Consider the following 14,970-nt stretch of genomic DNA (forward strand, 5'->3'; position numbering starts at 1 on the left):
TGTCTTTGGAGTTCATAAAACACAAGCTAGAGGACCACTTGCCGGGGTCTACCATCAAGGTAACATGTTCAGAAATAGGCAGAAAGGAGATATCTCCAACTCTGAGAATCAATGATTCTCTAAATTTACTTGATTATATATTCTTTTCACTTCATAATTGTGAGAGCTCATTCCATGTTGCTTTGCCCTAGCTGTCAAAATGACTAGATTTGGCTCCGATACTAGCTCAAGAAAAGAAAGCAAAAATAATATAGAGAAAAAAACAAAAACAGAAGTACAATAATTTGTTAACCACCCCCAGAACTTGGGCTCTGTTGCCTTCAAGAATGAATGTATTGGATAATTCAATTTCTGTATACTTGGGGATGGTGATGTCAGCACTCCTGTCTTTCCAGCCAAGTCCCAATATTCTCCCCCCCCCCCTCAGTGATCTGGAAGGGGTCCTTCTAGCACCATGACAACCAGCAGTGCTTTGGAAGATGCAGGACTGCCCATGTAAGTCATCCTTATTAATGGGGAGAAGAGAGAGAATTGTCTTCATCAAGTTCCACAACCCCCTAGTTTGTGGGTAGAAGGGTTCTTGAAATTGTCTCTTATAGAGCTTTGGTGGCAACCTAACCCTAAAGAACCCAAGATCCGAAAGACTTACACTCTAACTTTGTGCCTGCATTTTACTTTTCTATTTTTGTGAAATTATTCCTCCATGGAACCACAATAAACAATCTTTCCTACCCTGCAACTAAGGACACATCAAGACCATAATGGCCCATTTATGAACATATGTTCCCATACTCTCCCACCTCCAAGCTTTTGTCCCTATTTAAACAGAATATTCTCCACTCTATATGCTGCCTGTTGAAATCCATTCTAGCCTTATAAGTCCCACCCCTACTCCTCAGATCTCACAGACAACTTATTAATACCTCTTTCCCACCAATCAGTTGTGGTTGGTAGCCACAGTTATTTGGTACAGTGGATGGAGCACTGGGCTTCAATTTAGGAAAATCAAATCTGACCTCAGACACTTATAAGATGTATAATCCTGGACAAATAACTTAACCTTGTTTGCCTCAGTTTCCTCATCTATAAAATAAGCTGGAGAAATATATTGTAAAGCACACTCATATCTCTACCAAGAAAATCCCAAATGGGCTCACAAAGAGTCACACATAACTGAAGAATGACTGAACCATAGGAACAAATATCACACTCCTAACCTTGTTGCTCCAGGAATCATATGACATCTAATCTTTGCAACTCCCCCCCAGTACCTGGCAGGAAGTCTGCATCTGTGTGTAGAAGAATGAATGTTTATGGAGTCTGGGAAGACCCCCTTCACTGGGGGGGTTCACTGGAACAATTGGAACAAGAAGATTCAAGCTTGAATCCCGGCTTTATTACTTAATCCCTCTGTGATCTTTGCTTAATCCAATTGGCCTCATATAGTCTTTTTTTAAAAAAGTTTTTTAAAAATTTTTTACAAGGCAGTGGGGTTAAGTAACTTGGCCAAGGCCACACAATTAGGCAATTATTAGATGTCTGAGACTGGATTTGAACTCAGGTCTAGAGTTCACTAGCTGCCCCGTATAGTCTCGTTTTCCTCCTCTGAAAAATGATGAGGCACGGTGAGTTGGTCTCTGCATCTCTAAACCAATGATCACATCAATAGTCTTTTGCCTCTCTCAGGACCCTACCTGTCCACCTTTTTCAATTCTCTCTCCCATTCTATCTCATGAGTCTGAGCTTCCATAGATGCCTTTCTGGATGGAACCCAAACTCGAGGCTCTGGGGTGGTCAGGAACTCATATGGCTGCCCACATAGCTTCTGGGTTGAGCCAAGAAAGTCATGCAGAACCAGTAAAGGTTTCTGGATCTCAACAGATAGGTGGGTCTAAACCAAGTCTTCTTGGGGGGAACTCTGCCTCCAGTGAGGAGAATTCAAGAGTTTGATTAGCCAACCCTGATGGAGTTCATGTTATAAAAAAATCACAGGGGCAAGCCAAAGGACATTCTTTTCTCAGGTCATCATTATCACATTTCCTCTCTTCTCTCTCTCTCTCTCTCTCTCTCTCTCTCTCTCTCTCTCTCTCTCTCTCTGTCTGTCTTTATCTATTGGTGTAGACAAGCATGAATCCATATCAAGCAATCAATGACTTGACTAATGTGGCTGTTTGCCTGGACTAATATACCCCTGGCCATGATGTACCAGGGTTTGGTACTTTGTTACCTATTTCTGGGCGTGAGTGATAATTCCTTTTATTTGCCAAGTTTTCCACAGAATGAGAATTGAATTGAGATGGAGCCACCAACCAGGATAATGAGATCCTTCCCTGTGAAATTTTGTTGTCTCACACATTTTACTGACCACAGAACACTTTGCCAAATATGAGAGAATAGCATCCCTTGGGAGTGTGGTTAATGGAACAATGCCCACTTCTCAGAGTTGCTGCCTAGGACTTCTCAACTTCAGGGAGGTGTACCCCCTTCCAACTCTATAGCATTAAAGAGATAGAGGCAGGATGAGACAGTCTGAGAACAATAGTCAGTCACCCATTACTCCTGGCTGGGTGGTGGGAGTTCCCTATCTGGGGAACTTATATGAGTAAAAACACAGGATGGTGTATGTTGGGGGGAAGGGCAGGATAAAGAAGAGGTTTTGTGGTGTTTCTTTTGCGGGTCAACTGGGTTTGCCTCCCTCATAGAGTTAAAAACCCCCAAACTGAATGATTTTCAAATAGACAGGTTTGGGAAGTAATGAGAGGTCCCTTGATAGACGTATTCTAGGTGACCAGTTCTTGGGAATGTTGCAAAAGGGTATTTTTAGAATTATGATATTCTAGTTTTAGAGCTTGGAGAGACCTTACAGGTCAGCTTTGCAAAGGCCCTTATTTTGTATAGAGTGAAACCAAGGCTCAGAGAAGTTGAGCAATCTGCCCAAGGTCACAGGGGTAGTGAAGAATGGTCCACAGATCTAAATCCCAACCCCTGTAGTTTCCAATCACTCCTCCTTCCCACTGGACTCCTCAGGTGGGGGGGGGGGATCTCAGTGGAATTCTGGGATGGTGTCAAAGTTCTGGAAAGAGGCAGATAAAGAAGTGAAAAGGTCGAATGGAAGACACCAGAGGCTTCTGGGAACTGGGGCATCTTTTTCTTGGGAGGGAAAGGATGAAGGGAATTGGAGCCAATGCCTTCTAAGAGGGGAGCCCTGGTGCTTTTCAAGGTTTCTGCAAATCTCTCTGAGGATGAAAGCAAGTTAACACGGCTCAACTAACCATGCCCCAGTGAGCTGTAATTCTGCAATAAAAGGGGTCACACAACATGTTATTATACTGTGTTTATAAGAGGCAGTCTCCACTAAGAGTAGTCCAAATGACCAGCAGTTCTATTTCTACCAGGCCCTTGGGTAGATAAGTTATGGAGATAGCTTAATATATAGGACTGAGAGTCTGTTTGAGGCAAGTGGGGGGCAGGGGGGAGTGGGAGGTGGGGAGGAGTAGTTAATTGAATTTTATTCCAGGCTTCTAGGTTTGGGACAATTCTTTCCTTTAAGAGAAAATTAGGGGGTAAGTCCTGCGCTTTTGCCTGAAGCTAGAAAAGAGGGCATTATTTGAGGACTTTACCAGCCTCTCTGTCCCTTTTCTTCCTGCATCTGTCTTCTACTGGCAACCCTAAACCACAAGCTTTTAATTTGCTCTGGAGATTAAACCAATATTTACCAGTTAAGCCTGCACTTATCCTGCAAGTTCGTTACTGGAAACTATTGGTTTTGAGTAAATGTGAGGCCTTGTCTAAGTATAGTGCCCCCCCCCACTTCCCTCCTTAGCCATGCAGGCTTCAGGAAGGGAACTGAGGGGAAAGCCTCCTCCCGGGAGGGAGGGGGAGGTGCTTGGAAGTGAGGGGTGGGGGGGTGGGGAGTCCCATTCCCTGTCTGAGCTATTTTTCTCCTACTTAGAATTGCCTCAGATCTCAACTGAACATTTTGTAAGAAAGTCGGATGCGAAAGGAAAGTTTTTGTCTCTTGTATAGATGAGGGTAAGAATACTCCAAGCTGATAGACCCGCAAAATTAGTCTTGTAAATTGAGATATGTGTATATAATTCATATATGTGTATGTTAATAAATACACATTCAAGAGGGGCATTCTAGATAATTCCTACACCCCCCATAAGTCAGTAACAAGGTATTTACTGTAGGCTGCTATATTTATCAGGTGAGAGCATATCTCAGTTTTTCACTTGATCCAAGAAACCTTCTGAGATAAGACAGGAAGCCTGTTGGAATTTCTTAATGACATGGTCAAGCCATATGGGTCAATATAAAACCTTCAAGTCAATTGAAGAGTCTCACTTTTGAGAAGGAATTCCTTGGGAGGAAGAGACTCTGCTTTGACCTGTGTCTTCCCTAACCTTATACCCTTTGACTAGAAGAAGACCTCAAGAACGTCATGGAAGATTTTGGACTTCCCACCTTTCCCATTGCCATCTCAGCAGTGGTTCCAGAACGTCAAATAATCAGGTCTCTATTAGGAACCATGACTAGCCTGGTCAAGATGGGGGAAAATTGATTTAAGGTTCCATCAAGAGTCCATGAAGAAAAACTACTTAAAGGAAACATCTTGATGACTTCAAAGAACTTCCCATAGCTGTGAGTTACCTTTTCTCCCCATTCTTCTTCCTAAGTTCAAGTGTAATTTTCTCTGGACATTTATTGCTTTGATAGGAGAGCATGTCACAGACTGTTAAAAATAACTCTTTCTAAAAATTGTCTAACTAATTTATATTAACTGATAATTATATTGGGATGCACACCAGTGGGGGCTCATGAGCTATATTACACTAGAAATAATAACTGGAAATCTCTCAAGATTACTCTGAGATTCTGAGGAGAAATTTTATATAACCTCTACAGAGTTCTAATGCAGAGGGATTTGGAGAGTAGTTCCAATGTTTACTTGTTCTAGGACCAGTCACGTACATAGGCATATTCATATTTAATCATTGATTTAGAGCTGTGAGGGAAGCCACTTTGAAAACCAGAGAGCCCATAAAACCTCATTTTACAGATATGATGACCTGATGTGCCCAGTTTTATAGAGCTAAGAATTGTTTAGATTCAAATTCATATCTTTCTGACTTCCAGTCCAGTATCCTATCTACCCTATCATGCTGACTTGACATATCTTTATATATTTTAATGCATAATATAGGACAGGGGGTCTTCAAGTTTTGTACTTTACATATCATTATCTATAAATAAATCTTTATTAAGTCCCTACTATATGCCAGTTGATGAGCAGAATACTGAAGATACAAAAAGAGACCAAAGAAAGTCTCTGCCCTCAAGGGTCTCACTGTAATGGCCGAGATAACAAACCAATTTATACCAACTCTATAAGGATCAATAGAAAATCATTCACAGAAGGAAAGCATTAGAATTTAGAGGAGTAGGGAAGGCTTCCTTCAGAAGAGGGGGACTGAGTTAAGAATGAAAGGAAGCCAAGAAAGCCTAGAAGCAGAGAAAGAGATATGGAGAGTCATGGAAGAGCTAGGAGGCAGTGTCACTGGATCAGAAAGAATGTGGCAGGGAGTAAGGTGTAAGAAGAGTGGAAAGGTGAAAGGGGTTAGGTTCTAAAGGGCTTTGAATGCCAAACATTGCTCCTAGAGGCAATAGGGAGCCACTGGAGTTGATTAAGAAGGAAGGTGACAGGGTTGGCTCTGCACTTGAGGAAAATTACTTTGGTGTCTGAATGGAGGATGTGTTGAAGTGGGAAGAAACTTGAGGCAGGCATACACACCAGCAGGTGATTGCAATAGGTGAGGCAAGAGGTGATGAGGGTCTGTGCCAGGAGGGTGTCCTTGTCATAAGAGAGAAGGGAGCTGATTCAAGAAATGTTGCAAAGGTGAAATCAATAGTCTTTAATTTGTGTGTGTGTGTGTGTGTGTGTGTGTGTGTGTGTGTGTCTGTGTTCATGGGTGTATTATTGTGGATATTGTGTGCACATATATGTTTACCTAAATGTATATATGTCTATTATTTACTAGCAATGTGACCCTGGGCAAGTCACTTCACCCTGTTTGCCCAGTTAGCTCATCTGTGAGATGAACTGGAAAACCTTGGCAACCACTCTAGAATCTTTACTCAGAAAACCCCAGATGGGTTCACAAAGAGTCAGACACAACTAAGATGGCTGATGAGCAAATATGTGTGTGTATATAAATATATATAAAGATATAAATATATGTATGTAAATGTATCTGTACATTTGTTTATAATACATATATATAGTATGCATATATAAATACTATATTTCCATATAATTCCACTTATTTAATTTGATGCATTTAAAACCTTTCATCTTCAGACATTTTCTCCCTGGCATGAGAGATAGCTAATGATAGCCTAGCTCCCAGGGCCCTGACTCATTGAAGGGACTGAGAAAGAGAGCCTCATTTGAACCCTTGGGAATCCAGTGGGGAATTGGCAGGTCAAGAAGTCAAGGAGGTCGATCTCCACATCTTGATTTAAGCGAATTCTGAAATAATGCAAGTTTAGAGTCAGAAAAGACTGATAAGGCTCTGTGGTCTGGTCCATTTTCTGATGAGATCTATTATTTCCTGCCCAAGTGGTGAGCCAGCTTGGCTTCAATACCTAAAATTATAAGAGAACAAACAAGAACCTAGAAAGAATGAAAGGGTAAAGGGATGCTTTGTGCCAGACAGAGTTTTACTTCACTTGGAGAGGTTAGGGTCAAAGGGATGGGAAGGAACAGATAAAACCATTCCTGGTAACTGACCTGCTGGGATATACATAGTCTTCTGGGTCATTCTAGTAGCAGCTTAGGGATTATGAATCTCTCTGTGTTCTCCCTTCCAGCCAAAAACAATTAACTATAATTAGCATTAGAATTTCATTTTTCTCTGCACGAGATGAATATTGGAAAAGGGGAAGGTGTAGGAAGGCCAAAGGTTTAGGCTTTCTCTTTGACTAGAAATTGATGATGCCTACAGAGGAAGAATTTCAGAAAGAAATCATCTGAAGCAGTAAACTTGAAATCATGAAGACCTGGATTCAAATGTTTCTTGAGAGTCTTACTAGTAGTGTGATTTTTTTGTCAAGTCCCTTCTCTTGTCTGTGCCTCAGTTTCCTCAAACAGAAAATAAGGGAGTCGGGGGAGGGGAGGGGATTGTTGGCAGTATCCAACCTTAAATCTCTTTCCCTTTCTCCTCTCAACCAGAACACCTGTGTTCTATCTATTTATGAATCAATGTATCTGATTAATTAATTATTTATTTACTCAGCTGTTTATGAATCAAGGCGAGAGATGACAGGAATCTAGGAAAGTCATATAGTATCCCTCTACCCAAATAGAAAACAAGGATTGGGTTCCTTTGTCTATAGCTTCCCACTAGCTAGAATCTGAATTCCTCTTTGCATTGGATTTCATTAAATTGGATTTGATTTGATAGAACCTACTTTTTTTCCCCTTAGTTTCCTCATTCATAATCCTTTCCTAATAGGATGACTACAATCCACCCCCAATCTTCCTCATTTATTAATGTCAAAAATCATTTATTAATCACCTGTGAAGGGCTGGGCACTATATTAAGTACTATGACCACAAAGAAAGGCTAGAGTCTCTATTTTCAAGGAGCTCATGAATTAATGGAGGGGGACATATCAACAATTTTCTACAATTGAACTATACCAGATAAATAGGAAGCAATCAACAGAGTTAAGGCACCAGAATTCAGGAGGTATTGTCAGAGTCTCCAAAGTAAACCTAGTAATCTTCAAGCTATAAAAGAAATACCAAACTGGGAAAGTTTGGGGAGCAGGTCACATGATGGGGCATTCCACTATAGCTCTGAAAGCAGAACTTTCATATCATACTGTTGGAGCACATTCTAGATTTTATTGATAACAACTCTAGAAGACCCTCTAGGATAACAGAAAACAGAGCAATTGGCCATTGGGCATAGATAGAGCATATTATTAAAATGATACATTTGCAAATTTCAGAATAAAAATAAGAGACTGAAAGATCAGGGTTGGACTTGTAAAGTATAGTATATCTCAGTTTTAGTAAAGTATTTCACAGAGTCTTTTGAGCTAAAGTTTGGATACATTTGAGAGATATTGGCTAGAAGAGAAGTTCTCAAACTCTTTGCTCTCAGGATCACTTTATATTTTTAAGAAATTATCAAGTTTTATTTACTTGGACACCTATCTATGTTTACTATATTATGAATTAAAATGTCTTATTATTGCTATGAAAATGGTTTAACCCTCAAAAATTCCTCAAAAATGTCTTGGGGGTGGACCTCCAGGGTTTCACAAGTCACCACAAGACCAGAGTGGTCATGCTCTTATGGACCCATGTCAGGTTGGAAGGAAGAGATCTCCATCAAAAAATTTCTGGGATTCATATTAATCCTACAATGTTCAACTTTGATTATTTATTTTTTAAAAGTCAATAGCATAAATGCTTATACAATCTGCAGATGACATGAAGCTAGATGGATGGGGAGATAAGGCTTTGAACAATAGAATGAACTTTTTAGAAGAAGGAAAGGAAAAAGAGAGGAAAAGATGGAAAAGCCTAGGCACAAAAACCCCCCACAAAATCGGATTTTATGAATTTTGACCTGGAGGGGTCATTGATGAGATGATGCATATAATTAATTATAGCTATAAATCTTGGGCGAGTTGAGTGAGGCAACCTGGTAGAGTCCAAAGAACAACATACAATGACTGAGGATTGTTGGTTCTAGTTTTAGGTCTGACACTAAATGTTTGTCTTTGACCAACACTGAGTACCATTTTTCTCAGCTATAAAATTAGGATCTGGAATAGGACTATAAGTACAACATAATTTGCTACCATCTAAAATGACTTAGCTAGGTAGCACAGTGGCCAGAGGGCCAGGCCTAGAGTCAACAAGGCTCATCTTTCAAAATTCATATTTAGCCTTAGACACTTATCAGCTGTGGCATTCTGGGAAAGTCATTTAACCCTGTTTGCCTCAGTTTCCTCACCTGTAAAATGAGCTGGGGCAAACCACTTTAGTATCTTTGCCAGGAAAACCCCCAAATGGGTCACAAAGAGTCAGATATAGCTAAAAATTGATTGAAATTAAACTGCAAAATCAGTTACTACTTGTCAATTAGTCATGGAGCATTTCTATTTTCTAGGCACTCGAAATTCAAGGAGAGAGGAAGGCAGAAATTTCCATTCTAATGGGGGGGGGGGGAAGACAGCCCATAAAATGGCAGTGGTGATGAAAAGAATATTTATCCAGTGTAGAGAAGACTAGAGGAGTGTCTGGGCACTCTTCTTGCATGAAGGTTTGGGAGGAATCCTCAACAGCCCAAACAGAAGGATGAGAAGAGGGCACTGATGTCATGGGAGTTTCAGGATTGAATTGATTCTCCAGACTGAAGGATCCTGATAGAAAAATCCAGACACAGACAAGTGAAGGGGAAATGATGCACCTAAAATTTATAAATGTTGTACAAATAGAGATGCCCAATTGAGTCCACTGTTAGGATGCTACCTCCCTCTTTTAAATTCAGTTTCCCAGACATTTCTTGCTTCACACCAGATCCTTTTCTAGGTACAGAGACAAAAAGTGAGAAATCCTCCAACCCTCAAAGGAGGTTACATTATAAAGGAGAAAATTCCATCTCTAAAAGAGCCAAGTTCAGTACAAGGTGGTGCTGAAGAAGAGGGCAAGAGGAGGAAGGAGCAGATCAGGAAAGGCCTCTGTAGTGCTGAGTCTTTATGGGAAGGTAGAGATTCTAAAAGGTGGAGGTGATGAGGGAGTGGATCTTAGATCAAAATAGAAAGACAACTATAAATAGATGTGAAGTGGGAATTTTTCAGCCTTTCCATAGTTCTCTATTCCCAGCAAACAGATTATCACAGTCAGCAATGGACTGACTTGGTGAGTCAAAGGGCTACTTCAAGGAAACCTGGATGGCCAACTCTTTGGAATATAGTACTAGTGATTTGCGTTTTAGTCATGGGTTCAAATGAACCTCTTTGGAAATCCTTACCAATTGTAATATTCTGAGATTCTATGAGTCTTGAACTATGCTTATATTATTCTTTCAAATTAACTGATTTTCATGAGGTTCCTAAAAAAAATTAAGTTGAATCAAGATTTAGAATCATGGAATCCTATAATGTAAAAACTGGACAGGACTTTCTAGAGAACAAAGTCTAACTATCATTTGAAAAACAAAAACCCATAGGGAACAATTTTGCCATTGGTTTTTGAGTTCCCATTTTGACTAATATTGGTATTGAGTCTTTTAAAAATCCTCTCTGATTCACTGACGACTAATCAGTAGTTCATCTCCTGGTGACTAACCCCCTAATGGACTGACTTCCAGGGTATCTTGTCCTAAGAGTGCACAAGTAGTTCAGAAGCCTCTGATATATTTTTCCTCTTCTTTTTTCCTTTTAAAAAATAATCATCATGCAGCTAGTTGGGAACTCTTGGAGGCTGAGTCATAAATGATATTATATCTCTAAACCCAAATGGAGTTGAGAAAAGGCCAGTAATGGGGGGAGGTGGGGCAAGTTGAAGCACCGAATTCAAGGACACATTTTTATTTTAGATTTGGAAGGAAGTTTGCAATACTTAGCTTATTATTATAATCCCTTTTTAAAATAGTCTTTTGTATGATTCAGTTACCAGTAGTCATCATGTTCTGCTCAGTTAGCTATTATCAGCCTCGCGGAGGAGCTGGGTGGTGGTGACTCTATCCAGAAGACCTAGGCAGGGAATTGAAGGAATTCCTGAAGCCACTTTGCATTTAGAGTCAAAGTTGGGTCAATTAATTCCATTCTTACTAAGATGAACTTTATTGAAATCTCCAGGCAATGGTCTCCATTATGTAAGACCAATGGTTGTCATGCTCTGTTTCCTCTATAGGAACCAGGATGGTTTTAAACTAAGTCATTTGCATTGCCAGGAAAGAAAGTAGGGACACTGAAAATTGCATAGCTCCTGGAAGACCTAGAGAGAGATCTCTTGGTTCACTTGCCATGTGAGCATTAGAAACATATGGAATCAGATTCCGCAGGAGCTCTTCCAAGCCTTCACATGCTGGAGGTTCAAGGCATCGGTTGCCAGAGGACAAAAGAATGCAGGTAGAAAGGATGGAGGAAGGAAGTAGCATTTAACTGTTCTGGTTTTTGAAATCAGCTCCCTTACTCTAGCAGCATTTCCTCCCACAACTGAGGGAGGGGAAAAAACCCAGAAAAGACAATCTTGAGTAGAGCTAGGAGAGGCTTTGCTATTACTTCACTATGAAGTTTCCCTCCTCCAGATATAAGTGAATTACACAGTCTTTGTCATGATGCCTTTGGAGCATCAATATGTGGCAAGAGTGAGAATTTCCCTAAGAGCAATTCTGTGCCCTTTTCAGCAGGGATAGATAGAGAAACAGGGAAAGAGGCAGAGGGAGAAAGAAAGTTGAATGGATGATAAAATAGGTGGGAGATGGGAGAGAGGTGATAGATAAATGATAGCTGAATAGAGATTAGATAGATAAGGCATATGTATTAATATAGACAAAACTCCCTTCTAAGCATGTGTATAACATACACCTTATGAATATCCAAGTACACATGTAGCCATTCATACTTCCATATCATGGAAAGAGCTCTTACTATGAGCTCAGGGGACCCCATTTCTGATTCCTTCTACATTTACAGCTCAGTTGCTGCATCTATAAAGTAAAAGAATTGGACCCATTGACCTCAGAAGATTCTCCCACCTTTAAATCTTTGACACCATGTCAGTAGAATTGGTAGCGGTGGGGGATGGATTGCTATTTCTTCAACTTGGGGAACTGGAGGTAAGCAACTTCCCCTAATTAATTAGATTGACACCTCTGCAATTCTTGGTCTCTGAGTCCAAGACAAGTAGGTCTGGCAGGGGACGACTTCCAACACATCTCGAAGAATGGACTTGACCTGAGAGCCAGATGTTCTTTCTTTCATCTTAGTATCCTCCAGATCTTCTCACCAGTCTCTTTCCTCTTTCAGTCTCTCATGACAACTCCCATCCAAATAATTTCTGAAAGCATTGCATTCTCTATGATGGCTCTTTGCTGTAGAATGGAATACCCTTGTCTATATAACATTAGAACCCTGCTCCCCCCAACCCTTACCATCTGACCTGACATTACAGCCATCTGAGCTACACAGTCTACTTGGGAGAGCCAGCCTATTGCATTCATCCTGAGGCTGAACCCTTAAAATCCTTGAGAACAGCAACTGTATTATCTCCTCCCTAATACTTAAAACAGGAGGCAGTGCCTAGAAAATGCTTAAGAGTTACATTTGTGTTCATTCATTTCCCAATTAGATCATGGAATTATAAATTCTAGAAATGGAAGGAACTGAGTCCTGTCTAATCTAGCCCTCTCCTTTTAAAGGAGGAAATTGAGATCTAAAGATATTTCATCACTTAGCCCAAGTCATCCAAAAAGTGGGTGGCAGGTCAGAGCGGCATCCTCACATGCCATCCTTTATACCAGTCTTTTTCTCAGTCTGCCTGAAGCCCACACTATTTGCATCCATCCAAGCCACAGGACATTCTCTTTTTGACATGGGTCCTTGATTTAAAGCCAACTTTTTCATACCAACTACTTCATTCTTTACAGCTATCCAAATGACAAGACCCATCAGGCATGTCTGACTTTCCTCCCAAGTTCTCATTTTACAGAAAAGTAAACTGAGGCCATTGAGATACAATGTGACTAATCTGAGGTCCCATATGCAGTAAGTAGCAGAGGTAAGATCCTGTTTAGTCATAGGACTCCAGAAGAAAAGAGCTATCTCTCTCTCTTCTTTGGGAGACCTGGAGAGTTTACCCATTGGGTCTTTCTTCTCTGTCTGAATAGTTGGGACTAGATTCTTCCAGTCTTTGCCCAGGAACTATGCTTGATATTCCTCTGCCTAAATGTCCCCTTTCTATTCATGCCTAGGTAAAGCTGCCCCTCCACACCCCACACATACACATCCAGTACTCAAGGCCTGGATCAGACAGAGATAGCAACCCTCTTCATGTGCACCATGGACTTCCAAAGGCACATGAAGTCACTATCCTCACATTATTCCTCAGATTCTCTCCACAGGGCCAACTAGTAAGTGCGTACAGCTGGATTTGAACTCAGATAGTACTGCCTCCAGACCAAATGCTCTATTCATTGTACTACCTAGCTGCCAATATACACGTCCATGTATACAGGTACATGCATATTCATACAGCTGTTTCCTTGTCACATAGGTCCACTTATAGGACAGCTAAGTGGTGCAATGGTAGCAGCCCTGGAGTCTGGAGGACCTGTGCTGTCTCAGACCCTTAATAATTACCCTGCTGGGTGGCTGGGCAAGTCATTAAACCCCATTGCCTTGCAAAAACAAAAAAACCAAAACACATAGATCCATTTAGGATGTAGGTTTGGGGGTTTCAAGTCCCTGTATAATTAATTTATTGACACATAGCATTAAGTAATATGCTATCAATCTGCCAGCCTAGGTCAGGTCAACAAGATCAGCCAGCTTCCTAGAGTCCCTTCCTTCTCTCCACTGAAGCTCTCTAGACACAGATGCTCTCTTCCTTGCCGTCCCCCATCCCATCCTAACCAAATACCTCAAACTTTGCTTGGACCAAAAGTATCTGATCATACCTTTGACACTGTAGATAAGTGATGATACAGCAGCTGCTGCTTTGGGATATTTGAGTTTTCATCTGGACAATGAAATTGCTTCAGTTCTCAAAGCCTTTCAAAAGGGTGTCCTTTTTGATGCCTCAGGCTCGGTAGCATCAGTAACAACAACAGACATTTCACATGCATATTTTTATATATGCATGTATATATATATGTATGTATGTATGTATGTATGTATGTATATAGCATCTCATTTGATGTAATCTTCACAACAATCCAAAGAGATAGGATTCATGATTATTCCCATTTTTCATATGAGGAAATTGAGGTGAGAGATTTGCTTGAGACTACATGAGCTATCAAGAGTCTAAGGCAAAACTCAAACTCAGGTCTTCCAAATCCCAAGGTCAATATTCTATTCTCTCTATCACCTGGCTATACCTATTAAACTCCCCCCCCAACATATTTTAAATGGGAAGCAAATAACAGTCCCAGTATGTTACATTGAAATGTTGCAATCAAATTCTTAGTATTGAATGGAGATAAGACTTAAGCAGACAACATCTAAATATATTTCAAATTATTGAATTTGGGAGCTGGTCCAAGAGAAATGTGCATCCTGCCTTTTCCTGAAGAAGTTGGGCAACTTTCTGTGTGATGCTGGCTAATTTAGAGACAGGGTTGGCTATTTCAGAAAAGGATACTGCTAATTTAGGTGGGCAAAAGAAAGACAGTGTTTCATGATCTCTAGCTCACAATTCTGAATTTTACTGTATGCTCTTCACCAAACTTCTATCTTGTGTGACCCAAGGGAAAGAAAGGGTATGGTAGGGCAGGAGGAGCCACCACATGAAGAAAGGAATAAGGGCAGCTGGTTGGATAGCCCTGGAGTCAGGAGGACCTGAGTTGATGTCTGGCCTCAGCCACTTAATAATTGCTTAGCTGTGTGACCTTGTGCAAGTCACCTAACTCCATTGCCTTGCCAAAAAAGGAAGGAAGGAAGAAGGAAGGAAGGAAGGAAGAAGGGGAATTTAATTTAAAGAAATTTTTATTAAGGACTGCCTACAGGAACAAACCAGGAAGAATCATTTCTGGTCTTCAAGAAGTTCATACTAGGAGGAAACACAGATAGAGAGTGAAGGAAAATATAAAGTACATACAGAAGAGGGGAGATTGAGGTAGCCTGGATTACTCAACCCTATCTACCTCTCTATTTATCTATCACCTGAATTAGATGGAAGCTAGAAATTCTGAAAGATGGAAGAGAGAAGAGAGTGATTCA

The 14,970-nt window shown here is 40.6% G+C and overlaps 1 long non-coding RNA gene across 1 annotated transcript in view; it reads left to right on the forward strand.

Moving 5' to 3' along the window:
• The window catches only part of LOC141495103 (uncharacterized), a 73,241-nt gene extending 61,389 nt beyond the window's left edge, over positions 1-11,852 (forward strand). Inside the window, exons 2-3 of the long non-coding RNA XR_012470659.1 lie at positions 4,425-4,644; positions 11,725-11,852. This is a non-coding gene — a long non-coding RNA (uncharacterized LOC141495103). The remainder of the gene's footprint in view (positions 1-4,424; positions 4,645-11,724) is intronic.
• The last annotated feature ends 3,118 nt before the right edge of the window (positions 11,853-14,970 follow it).

This window comes from Macrotis lagotis, chromosome 8, assembly GCF_037893015.1.
Source record: "Macrotis lagotis isolate mMagLag1 chromosome 8, bilby.v1.9.chrom.fasta, whole genome shotgun sequence".
NCBI lineage: Eukaryota > Metazoa > Chordata > Mammalia > Peramelemorphia > Peramelidae > Macrotis > Macrotis lagotis.